Genomic DNA, 12,500 nt, shown 5'->3' on the forward strand with positions numbered 1-12,500 from the left:
TTTAACCTCTTTTTCTATGATGATTCTATCATGGCATTATACAGTACTATGTAGAAGGACAGTTGTACGAAGCTAAAAGACTATCAGGAAATTCTTATTTAGGGCTATGACAAGCAAATATACTTATCATTGCGTTGGCTCTTGTATATATGTTCGACACAGTTGGGCACAGTTAATCAATCAAGAAATACATCACTCTATCTAAAAGTATATGAAATATTAACTAATATATATTCGAGAGCCAAGATAATGACAAGAATATTATCTTGTTATAGGTCTATACTTAGTTAAATGCTAGCTTTTAATGTTTTGTCTTACGCGTAATAATTTCAGATTGTATTAAAAGACAATGCGCGCTTGATATCGTGATATATTAGTGCTTTGCAAATATTGGACTGACTGTAGCTGATGGTAAGCAGATTTTAGTTGTGTTTTAAGGGACTTCCTGTGGATTATTGTTCTAAATTGGATATCCTGATCAATTTACGATGACTCTGCGGCAGGTTCTTCTTCGAGCTCGTTAAATATCATGTTATTTTTTTTTTAATTACATTTTTACAAAACACATTGTCACTTTGATGTAGGGGGCTAATATTAAGGACACAAGCTGCAGGGGTACTAGGTGGTGAGTTGGGCAGCAATACGTCGGTTCACGTTACAGTTGGGAAGCAGGAACCTGGAAGGGAATTCCAAAGTGTACCGGTTCTGGGTAATAAACTAATGGAGTAGAAGGCTCTCTTACATCGAGGGATCTCTATTGTGAAGGGGTGGGATTTTGCTGCTTGTCGGGGTTGGCGGGGGTATTTACGTAGAGGGGGTACAAATGCTTGCAGCTCGTCGGAACATTCACTGTTAAAGTACTTGTAGAAAAGGCAGAGGGATGCTACATATCGTCGATGGGACAGGAAGATTCTTGTTGAATTTGACTTTTTATCATACGATAATCCCTTTTTCCTGTGCACCTTATCGAAATGGCGTGCGAAATTCGTGTTAAAAAGTGTCCATTAGTTTTGAAAATTGAACCTTTATGACCTAACTTATGATGCAGATGATTAAGAAACAGAATTATTGTAAACTAGTATGGGTGCTCGAAGTTGCCCGGGTATTTGACCATGTATGTTGAGCAAAATAAAAAAAAAGTGGTCATTTTTTTTAAATTTTGACCCCTATTATGACCCCGTAACATTTATTGTTTTGGACTCAAATTGAGTTATTAAGTTAGATCCGTGTCCAAGGAACCAATATCTAACATTTCAAGTGTTTAGACCCTAAATTGTCGGAGGAATTTGGTAGAATTCTCCAAGGTTAAATCGTTGAACTTTTACCTCTTATTCGCTAAATTTCTGGCCGAAAACCAATCACATCGATTTTCCCAAATCTCAGTCCCCTGTATATCAAATTTCGAGATAGTAGCCTTAAATTGACGGAGTTATTGCGTAGGGAAATGTACAGAGAGAAATTTTTACTTTTATAGATATATAGATTTTAGTTTTTATGTTAACGATGCTATGTTTGTCTTTAAACTGAAAAAAATTATAAAGTTCAAAAGTTTAACTACGAGATTAAATTTCTTGCATTTCATAAACTTACCTCGATTAATATTCACAGTGCTTTAAAAAGAGTCTTCATGACAGGAAACAAAACTTTCCACTTTTCTAAGACAGAGGGCGGCATACTGAAAGTAAGCAATGAACAGTTACAATCTGGCATCTGTCTAGATACTGAGCTGCTTTTATTCTGTGTCCTTGCGTTTGGTATATACTATGATACCTGCTTTTCCTTCTTTTCGAAAGGATAGTTAGCCTTAAATCCAAAATAGCAATTTTGTATATCAATTCAAATGACAGTGCAATGCTGGTTATGTTGGGCGAACGTCCTTGCATCTTTTGACTCGTATAAACCAGCATGTTCCATCGAAGATCAGACAAGGGAGGATGGGGTCTGGTAGTCTGCCTACTTCTGCAGCCTTGGACTCTGCTATCGGCCAGCATTTGGTTGACAGCCCGTGGTGTTCCGATAGATATAAAATAAAATGGTTAGAGGTGTTACCTAGAGCAGACTCCAGAAACCATTTAAAGATTTTGGAGTCTGTCTCTATTGCGGTGCGTAAACCTGCTTTGTGCCGGCAAAAGGAAACAGTAAACGCATTGTTTCTCTTTTTTCCTCCTCTTCGTTGTGCGAATATTTTAATCGTTTTTAAACGTAAATAAACTTAATTTTAGTTGTCCCCGTACTTTTGGCACATTCAATAGTTCCTCATTAAAGTTTCGACATAATATTATTTTTACGCTATCGATTTTCTCCTGATGAGATGATAGCCGAAATAACTCTTGAGAAACTTCCGCCTATTTTATGTTAAACTATATATAAATTCGGTATCCTCAAACACACACACACACACACACACATATATATATATATATATTATTTTTCGTGCGAAAGAGCTGGATGCAAAATATTTTAAATAATAATAATATTTTAACAATTACAAAGACTTTCGCTGGCGAGGACTATTATTGATCGTAACTATTTATAAAGTCGTTTTGAAATTTTCATCTCCATTTTTATCGTTATGTAATGAATATTTGGTAATGAAACCTATATGAAATATGTTCCTTCTTAAATTGTAAAGATTTTATATTCTGAAAGAAGTTTAAAAAAATTTAATCTGAAAAAGTTATTTTAAAGTTTTTGTTAAAGAATTCAGATTTTCTCATTATTCAGGCCTGTATTACAAAAAGAGAGTTGCAAAATCAAATAAAATTTTCTATGCTTTTTTTTAAAGTGAAACAGAATGTACAAGGTAATTTTTGGATTTAATTTAAATTACATTTTTATACCTTACTCTGTAGAATTTATAAAATTACACTTTGAAGATAAATAAATTTCAAATTGAATCTTGTACCTTTATTTTTAAAGCCTATAGTAAACACATTTTGTTTAACAATTTTCATGACTTGGATGAAATGCTTTTCTAACTTGTATATATATTTACATACACTGGCGTATCAAATTATTGGAGAGTTTACATTTTTTTTTCATATTTAAGGAACGAGTTAATAAAAATCTATGAAACTTTGAGGAAGTGCTTACAATACTATTCAGCTACTCCAGCCCGAATATAAAAGTATTTAGAGCAGTAGAAGCGAAACTATGAGAGAAGACAGGAACATCTGTTGATTACAGTGTGTCAAGCCATTAACGAGGTTACGAAAAAACACAATATACCCATTACTCGTCTATTGAAATAAGTTTCAAACATTTAATGAACTAGGGAACATGCTTAGAACACAATAATTACGTAGAACGTTCTACGTTGACATACTAAGTAGGGGATATACGACCCTTTTTTATGAATGACTTGTAAAAGACGTTGGTTCACAGAATTAGTAAAATTTGTGAGTTCCTCAACAGTTACTCCTCACGATACCTCTTGGAGACTGTCTTACAACCCATCTTTGCTCTAAATTGACGTGCACTTGCATAGAGGCGTCGATTCATAATGCACCAAACGTTTTCAAGTGGGTTCAATTCTGGTGAATTCGCAGGTCATATTCAGTAGCCAGAGAACGCCAGTTGTTGCTAATACTCTTTCTTTTTTCATGTTTGTGGTATGCGATGGCGCATTATCCTGCATAAAAATAATGGTTTTTCTGAACGTCAACTTTTGCATCTTCAGGCATGGTTCAAAAGACTTTTTCAGAAAAGCTATGTAAGCATATGGCGTCATTTTAACGCCTTCCGGAACCCTCAATCGGAAAACTAAAGTATTTCTGAAAATCCCAGCCCAAATCATTACCAACTACCACCTTGTTGGCGCCTTAAACGCTAATGACGATGTCGTCCATCTAGGACCGATACCTTGCTCCAGCCATCTGCGCCATCAAGTGTGACACGCACTTCATCCGTGAACAAAACTTTGGAAAAATCCGTGTTCGTGTTGTCCTCTGCCCATTTCAATCGGTGTTCTATATGTGATGTTGCTTTAAGGGAGGCTTTGTCAGGGGCTTAACAGACTTTGCCACTTATTTCAAAAGGCGACATCGAGTATTTTTTGAGACATTCTTCAATCCAGCTTGGTCAAAGACTTCTCGACTTGTCTGTCCAGGGTTCTTAACAACTTCACATTTAATTTGGAGTAGATAACGGCGTAAAACATCTCTAGATTTACGTTTATTAGCTACCTTACGTAACTTTGTAGGGCCCTTAACAAGGTTCTTAACAGTTTGGTAGTACCTTTCTATCATTTGCGACATTTCGAGGGTAGTGCTAAACTTTTGCTAGTTGTTCTATAATAGTACTCTTTTCAGAACTAATGCAGATTAAGTATAAATAATAAAGTAATAAAAGAATCAAATAAAAGATATTTAGTAGTGTATATAACAGAAGTACAGTTTAATAGTACGGACATTTAAATTTAATAATATTACTTGAAAATTCCAAATGGCGTCATTAAATTACCAACGCAATTGCTACATTTCTTCATGTATTCGGATTTTACAATCATACCTAAATATATTTTATTTTCTCTTATTTAATTGGTAGTTGTTATTTTTCTGTGGAAAGATTTGTAATATCAATGTTATAAAAGGAATAGATTTAAGATGGTAAACATCATGAAATTTAGAATATAGTATTTGTCATTTATTGGTTATATGATTTGTAATTGCATTGGGCTTCAAAAGTTTAAGGATTCGTATAAATAAAATGTGTAATATCATTGAAAAACAATATTTCCACAGGATATATATATATATATATATATATATATATATATATATATATATATAAAGCTGAATGTGTGTATGTGTGTGTGTGTCTGCTAACGAATAGGCTCCATATTTGACTATTTAAAAAAAAACTGAATACATATAATGATAGAAGATGTGTCGAGGCACAGGAATGGGTATGTTTGATCTGGCAGAACAGTTGTTCATTTAAATTATGGGTTCTGCGTTCACGTCTGGTCCAGAGGTATGGAAATAAAAAATTTAAAAATTAAAGAAAAAAAACGTTTACAAGTGTTTTGATATAGATTTACATAATAATACTTTGATATGTATGTTTTAACTTAAATAAGGATAGTATAATAAAATTGTGGGGTCTACGTTCGCGCCTGGCCTCCATAGAATGGAAATAGGCACAAACTTTAATAAAGACTTTTCATATCTATCTTCGTAAGTATACTTTTATAATTATGTTTCAGTTTGAATAAATATGGTATAAAAAATTATGTGCTGTTCGTTCGCACCTGACCTCCATAGAATGGAAATATGTCACAAAGTTTAACAAGTTTTTTTTTTTAATATAGATCCATAGAATATTGTGATACGTGTTTCAGTGTGAACAGGTATGGTATAATAAATTATGAGGTTTATCTATTTTATTTTTACTTTCATAATATTTTGCTTTGGTTTTGATACCCCCAAATTCGAAGCTATCTCTTTACAACTCTTCCTTTTCATAACCTATCATACTTTCATAAATCAGAGTCCATTTTCTGTAGGCTGTTTTTAGCCCAGTAAAGAACAGGTACTTTTGCTAGTATATATATATATATATATATATATATATATATATATATATATATATATTATGAAAAAATGCGCGCATGAAAAGTAATATTCTTAAAGTTTAATTAAACCTGGAAAAGTAAAGGACAAGAAATTCAACCTGGAAAAGTAAAGAACAAGATATTCTAGTAAAGTAAAAAATAAGAATTTTTTAAACTTAAAATATTGCAGCTAAAAATAAAATTTGAATATTGATAAATATTTTATTTATTATTTGCATATGTTGTTGTTTATTGTTGAGTTAGAAAGGGTGTCAGTCGCATGATTGAACTTATTTCCCCCCTATTATTTGCATATATTTATGTAGTGAAAATTGTTTGAATAAAATTAATTCATTAGTTAGTTAGTTAGTAGATGAGATTAATAATTTTATAATTTACATACAAATTAATAATTTTATTATATCATAATTAGGATCATTTAATTCTTTCTAACTCAATAATAAACAACAACATATGCAAATAATAAATAAAATATTTATCAATATTCAAATTTTATTTTTAGCTGCAATATTTTAAGTCCAAAAAATTCTTATTTTTTACTTTACTAGAATATCTTGTTCTTTACTTTTCCAGGTTGAATTTCTTGTCCTTTACATTTCCAGGTTTAATTAAATCTTAAGAATATTACTTTTCATGCGCGCATTTTTCCATATAATCCATGATTTTTCCAGGCATTGCTATCGTATTAATATACAAATTTATAATATTTATTAATGATTGTCCAAAATATTAGCTATCAAACACACATTTATGCAATATTTATCATTCAATCACAGTGGTTCCGAGCCAGGGTCTCTACCGAGACTGCGGTTCATGAATTCGTGATCTGTATAGAGCGTAAACTAACAAAAAAGCAGATGCCACTCGGTGTCTTTTTAGATATCGTTGGAGCTTTTGAAAACATACCCTTCAGTAGTATGTTCAAGTCGCTACGAGAACTCAATGTGCCACCAGTACTCATCCGATGGATTGAGTATATGGTGAGGCACAGAACAGTTAAAGTAGAACTACTGAGGGCAACTGTTAAAAGGGAAGTAGTTAAATGAAACCGCCAAAATGGGATTTTATCACCTTTACTATGGAACTGTATGCTGAATCCTCTTTTAAAGGAGTTTAAAAATAGGAATATTTATGCCCATGCTGATGCTGATTACATCGCAGTGCTGGTCGCGGGTTCAAAAGTATCATTGGTCAGACGCATTGCCAAAATGCGACTACATTTTTCATCAAATGTGATAACGAAAAATTTGAGTTCATTCAAAGAATATGTATATCATAGAATGCACTAATATTTTTAATCGATAAATTCACCATTTGTTGCTATAAAATCATAAAGAGAGTTAAAAAAAATTTAGTTATTCAAAAAAAGTTCGGTTTTTTTATTATAAAAAAACGATATACGAGATTAAACCTAAAATCTTTCCACCAACCCCCGGTACTCTAACCGTTACGCTAACATGTCATATTGGCAAAATCGCAGTAAAAAATATTTATATACAAAAAAAGTTATGCAAAATAAAAAAAGCGTTAGTCACTTATGTACTTACTCTCCTGTTTGTAAACCCACATATTTTGTAACTTTTTTTCTACTGAACCAATTTTCGAAATATATTTTTACAAAATGTAGCTAATGAGGTGTTCTATCCAACTATATAACCTGTTTGAAATTTGGTTGCGAACGGAATTAGTGGTGGGGGTTTGAATGTGTCTCGATTCATTCAATTTCGGACTTAAGCATATATTCAACCACTACCGTGGTTGAATGATATATATATATATATATATATATATATATATATATATATATATATATATAAATTCTTTTTTTCTTTTGTGTGTAATGATACTCATATAAAAACCCTCTTTTCTATTTATTTAAAAAAAAATGCAATTTTCTTATATATGAGTTGTGGAATTGCATTCACTAGCAAAAGATCTAGCTAATTTGTAATTCTTTTTAATTAATTCCCTATTAGTTTTTTTTTCGGTTTTCTCATGGAATGATCATCTTTAATTAACTATTACGTGTAATTATATTCATGCAGATATGCTACATGATTCATACTTGCATAATATTTGCATAAAAAGTTTACAATAAGTACAAAATTGTTTATATATATATTCAGGTATACGTATATATTTTGTTTTATCTATAAAAGTGAACGTGTCTGTGTTTCCGTATGTCTGTGTGTCTGTGTGTATGAAGTTCCTTTCGCAATAACTCTGTCAATTGTAAGTCTACATACTCGAAATTTTATATACAGGGTACTGAGATTTGGGAAAATATTTGGGATCGGTTCGCGGCCAGAAATTTTTCTGTTTAGGAGTCAATGTTTAACGATTAGACCTTTGAAACTTTACCAAACTCCTCCGCTAATTTTGGGTCTAAACACTTGCAATATTAAATATGGGTTTTCTTGCACATGGATCTAACTTGCTGACTTGATGTGAGCCCAAAATAATAAATGTTAAGCGGTCATAAAAGGGGTCAAAGTTAAACAAACTACCGCTGTTTTTTTTTTTGGCTCAACATACACCTCCAAACTGCCGGGCAACGCCGGGCTGAAATGCAAGTATATATATATATATATATATATATATATATATATATATATATATATATATATATATATATATGTGAGTACTTTATTTAATCACATAAATTATATACGAAATTATAATATATGCGTAAACGAAGTATTTACATTAACAGTGCTCAATACCTAGGTAGATCTAGGTAGTAAGGCATAAGCCTGACGAATCCTTGTGTGGATGAAACGCGGAATATTCCGTGTAGCTTTATTGCCATATATATTTTTCTTACTTACTATATATATGCAGTGGAAATAGCTTCAAAATAATGCCAATTTTCCAAACAGACAATTATTTTTATTTACTTACACAGGAAAAAAACTTCATAACAAGATTCACTCCTGAATTAAACAGAGCCTTATATCAACACACAAAAACATAAAATGCAAGGCACACTCGCATGCACATACATATACATATACACACCCACACATAAATCAGACCCGACACATTAAACACACACACGCGCGCATACAACCACACACAGACATAACACGCCTGTCTCTAATACAACACACTGAACAATACCAACCCTACTTAATCTCGGAACCAAAAACACTAGGAAACACTTAAAAACATAGTTTAATATCTGTTCTAACACCTCGCCCCCCTCAGTCAGTGGAGGAGAAATTTATCATGACTGAGATAACTATCATCCGTTCTATCATCCCTCCCATACCTATACCCCCTCCAAGTGGCCCCACACTAGGAACCGATCCTGGGTCTGGCCATACCCACATGGGGAGAAAAATAAATAGAAACATTTTAAAAAATTCCCCATGTATATTTATAAATACACCTCTTTATATAGACAAACATAATATTAAGAATACCCGAACAGTCTAAGACTGAAACGAAAAATCACAATTGAATGAAAACACAACTACCCTTATTTCAGAGGAGCTGTGTCCTCCCCCCGCCTCCTCACACATACACATTAGTAACGACCTTGGACCACATTTACCTTCCTAGGGAAGCAAATAACTTCATAATACTATAAAACAGTACACACATCCTTCAAACCAATAAAAGAAACACATACACACTACCCCCTCCAAAAAAAAACAAAGAAAGATAAATATAAACACAAGCAGAAAGAGAGAGTGAGAGAGAAACATAAGACAGGAGTCACCACAGCCCAATAAAACAGTAATAAAAATTGAACAGTCCAATGAAAAATAGATTCACTTACACGTTTCCATCTCTTGGAAACATTTCAAATGAACTACGAAAATGCTCTTTTTACATCTCAAACACATCTTGAATATATTCTAATCATTTTAAATAATTTATGAAGAGGACGCTTCACAGAATATCTGAAACGCGTTAAAAGCGATTTCAATGATTAAAAAACATCATTACAATGATCTACACATAATTTTCAATGAAAAACCTAGACAAGGAATAACAAAATAATGTTAAAAAATACACATTATTAGTTACCACCCCCTTATATATATATATATATATATATATATATATATATATATATATATAGAGAGAGAGAGAGAGAGAGAGAGAGACGTCTGATTGAACACGACAGAGTTATTTTTTCACCAAGAATCGAAACAAGACCTTCAAGCTTACTATTTCCTTTTTCTTTATACGGAAATGCTTTAACTATGAAAACATGTTCGCTGCAATGCTAAAAATTGAAACACGAAGCAATAGCTATTAAGATACACATGCATATGCGTAATGCCTTTGTTTGAATTTTTTAAATTTTCACATATTTGCACATATTGCCCCCGGCTAAAACCCAAATATAAAGTTTCACATGGGTTCGAATACCCTATATATTAAGTTCCATGCCTGTAGTACAACCACTTACAAGTGGATTTTGATAGGCAAATTTATCTAAGTCTTTTTTATGTATCAAAGTAAAAGTTTCTGTGTGTGTGTGTTTATGTGTCCGTGTGTCTGTGTACACTTCTCTACGCAATAACTCTGTCAATTTTAAGGCTACAGTCTCGGAATTTGATTGAAAACGTACGCATATTTGGAAAAATCGTTGTAGTCCGTTTTCGGCCAGAAATTTGGATATAAACTGGTCAGAGTTTACCGATTTAACCTTTGAGAACTCTTCCAAACTTCTCCGACAATTTTTTTGTATAAACAATTAAAATTTTGGGTATAGATTCCTTGGACATGGATCTAATTTAAACTTTATTTGAGACCAAAACAATGAATGTTAAGGGGTCATAACAGGGGTAAAACTTTTTTTAAAATTTACCTCTGCGGTCTCTACCAAATTACTCAGAAAATTTCTGGTCTAAACATTTGAAATTTTACATAAAGGGTATTCAGAGATACGGCAAGATTTTCAATCGGTTTGGGTAGAAAATTTGAGCTATCAACATATAAACGTATGTATGTTTGCATGTCTGCTTAAAAATTTTCACAGAGGTGACGGATTTTAACAAGATCAGTATCGCTTGAAGCTCGACCCTTCAGACGAAAAATACCGAGAAATTGGCTAAAAACATTTATTCTTCACCCTAAACTGGGCACTTTTCTACAGGGAGGGGTCGCTATATTCGCCGATATTTTCGATAGTAATCCCCTCTTTTCGATTGTCTAGCCTAAATTTAAACCTGCATCACTTCCGGTTTGCCGGTGGTCGTAACAGCAAAGACATAAGTTTTTTCCCATTTTTTTCCAACTTCACGGTACTGGTTCGAACCTGCCTTCCTACTACCACTTTTTATTTATTTATTCATTTTTTGCTCAACACACATCTCCAAACAAATATATATATATATATATATATATATATATATATATATATATATATATATATATATATATATATATATATATATATACAATCAAAAGTTCCCGTCGTTCACTGGGTTCAAAAACAGCCTGCAGAAAATGGATTCTGATTTATGAAAGTATGATTTATTATACCTGTACATACTGAAACAATTATCACAATATTAAAAAAAACGATGTTAAACTTTGTGATATATTTCCATTCTATGGAGGACAGACGCGAACGAACACCCCATAATTTTATTATACCATATTTCTTCAAACTGAAACATAATTATCAAAGTATACTAACGCAGATAAATATAAATAGTCTTCATTCAAGTTTGTGGCTATTTCTATTCTATGTAGGCTAGGCGCGATTGCAGACCCCACAATTTTATTATACCATCCCTATTTAAGTTGAAACATACTTATCAAGGTATTCTTATGTACATCTATATCAAAAACACTTGTTAAAGTTTTTTTTTTAACTTTTTAAAAGTTTTTTATTTCCATACTTTGTGGACCAGGCGCGAACGCAGACCCCACAATTTTAATGAATCATCATTATGCAAGATCAAACATATCCATTACTGTGTCCCGATACATCTTCCATCATTATATGTGATCAGTTTTTTTTTAAATAGTCAACGATATAGGAGCCTATTCGTTACCAGACACACCAACAGACGTCCAGCTTTATATATATATATATATATATATATATATATATATATATATATATATAGTCATCCACATACAGTACTGTTTCGTTGTATCACAACTCATAAGTGCGGCTAGACATACACCTGTTTCCAGTCATGGATATTCTTGGGAGATTTTTAACATTTAAAACTATATAAAAAAAACTTATATAATGCTTATATTTTTTTGTTAGAAAACTTTTTAGTCAGTCAGTCATTTAATCACCTGCAATCAATGCAGCAACATGTTCTCTCAAATTAACTATAGTGCTAATATTAGTTTAAGGAATCATAAGTTGTTTAACATGAAACACTGTTTCGGGGGTTCACAAACAAAACGGTACATTAAATCAAGGCTCCTCAGCAGTGCTGATCAAACGCTACCTCCCTTAATCTTAAGAACAAAAAATGTTACAGATATTAGATCTACTTTCCTACTCTTAATTAAATTGGCGAGCCTATTCATGTTATAAAAAATGTCATCCTAATCTCTCTCTTCACACACACACACACACACACACACACACACACACACACACACATATATATATATATATATATATATATATATATATATATATATATATATATATATATGCGAGGGACGTTCCAAAAGTAAGGCAAACTCTTTTTATTCTGTCCGAATTGTTCAGAGGAGTTTACGAATTGCATCGTTATGTAGACTAAACTAACACATCTAACTACCTGAAACTTTCCTCTTTGTTGCAGATATTGTCATTGTGCGCTTCTAGAGGTGCCAAGCCCTGTCATGGACGTGCATTTGAATCACGGACATTCATTTCCGCCTGTTAAATGTTAACGAAGCCGACGCAACTGATGTTTGCACTTTCAGGAGATAGATTCACCAATTTACG

The sequence above is a fragment of the Euprymna scolopes genome, chromosome 16 (assembly GCF_053919585.1).
Source record: "Euprymna scolopes isolate OS-2025 chromosome 16, ASM5391958v1, whole genome shotgun sequence".
Classification (NCBI taxonomy): Eukaryota; Metazoa; Mollusca; class Cephalopoda; order Sepiida; family Sepiolidae; genus Euprymna; species Euprymna scolopes.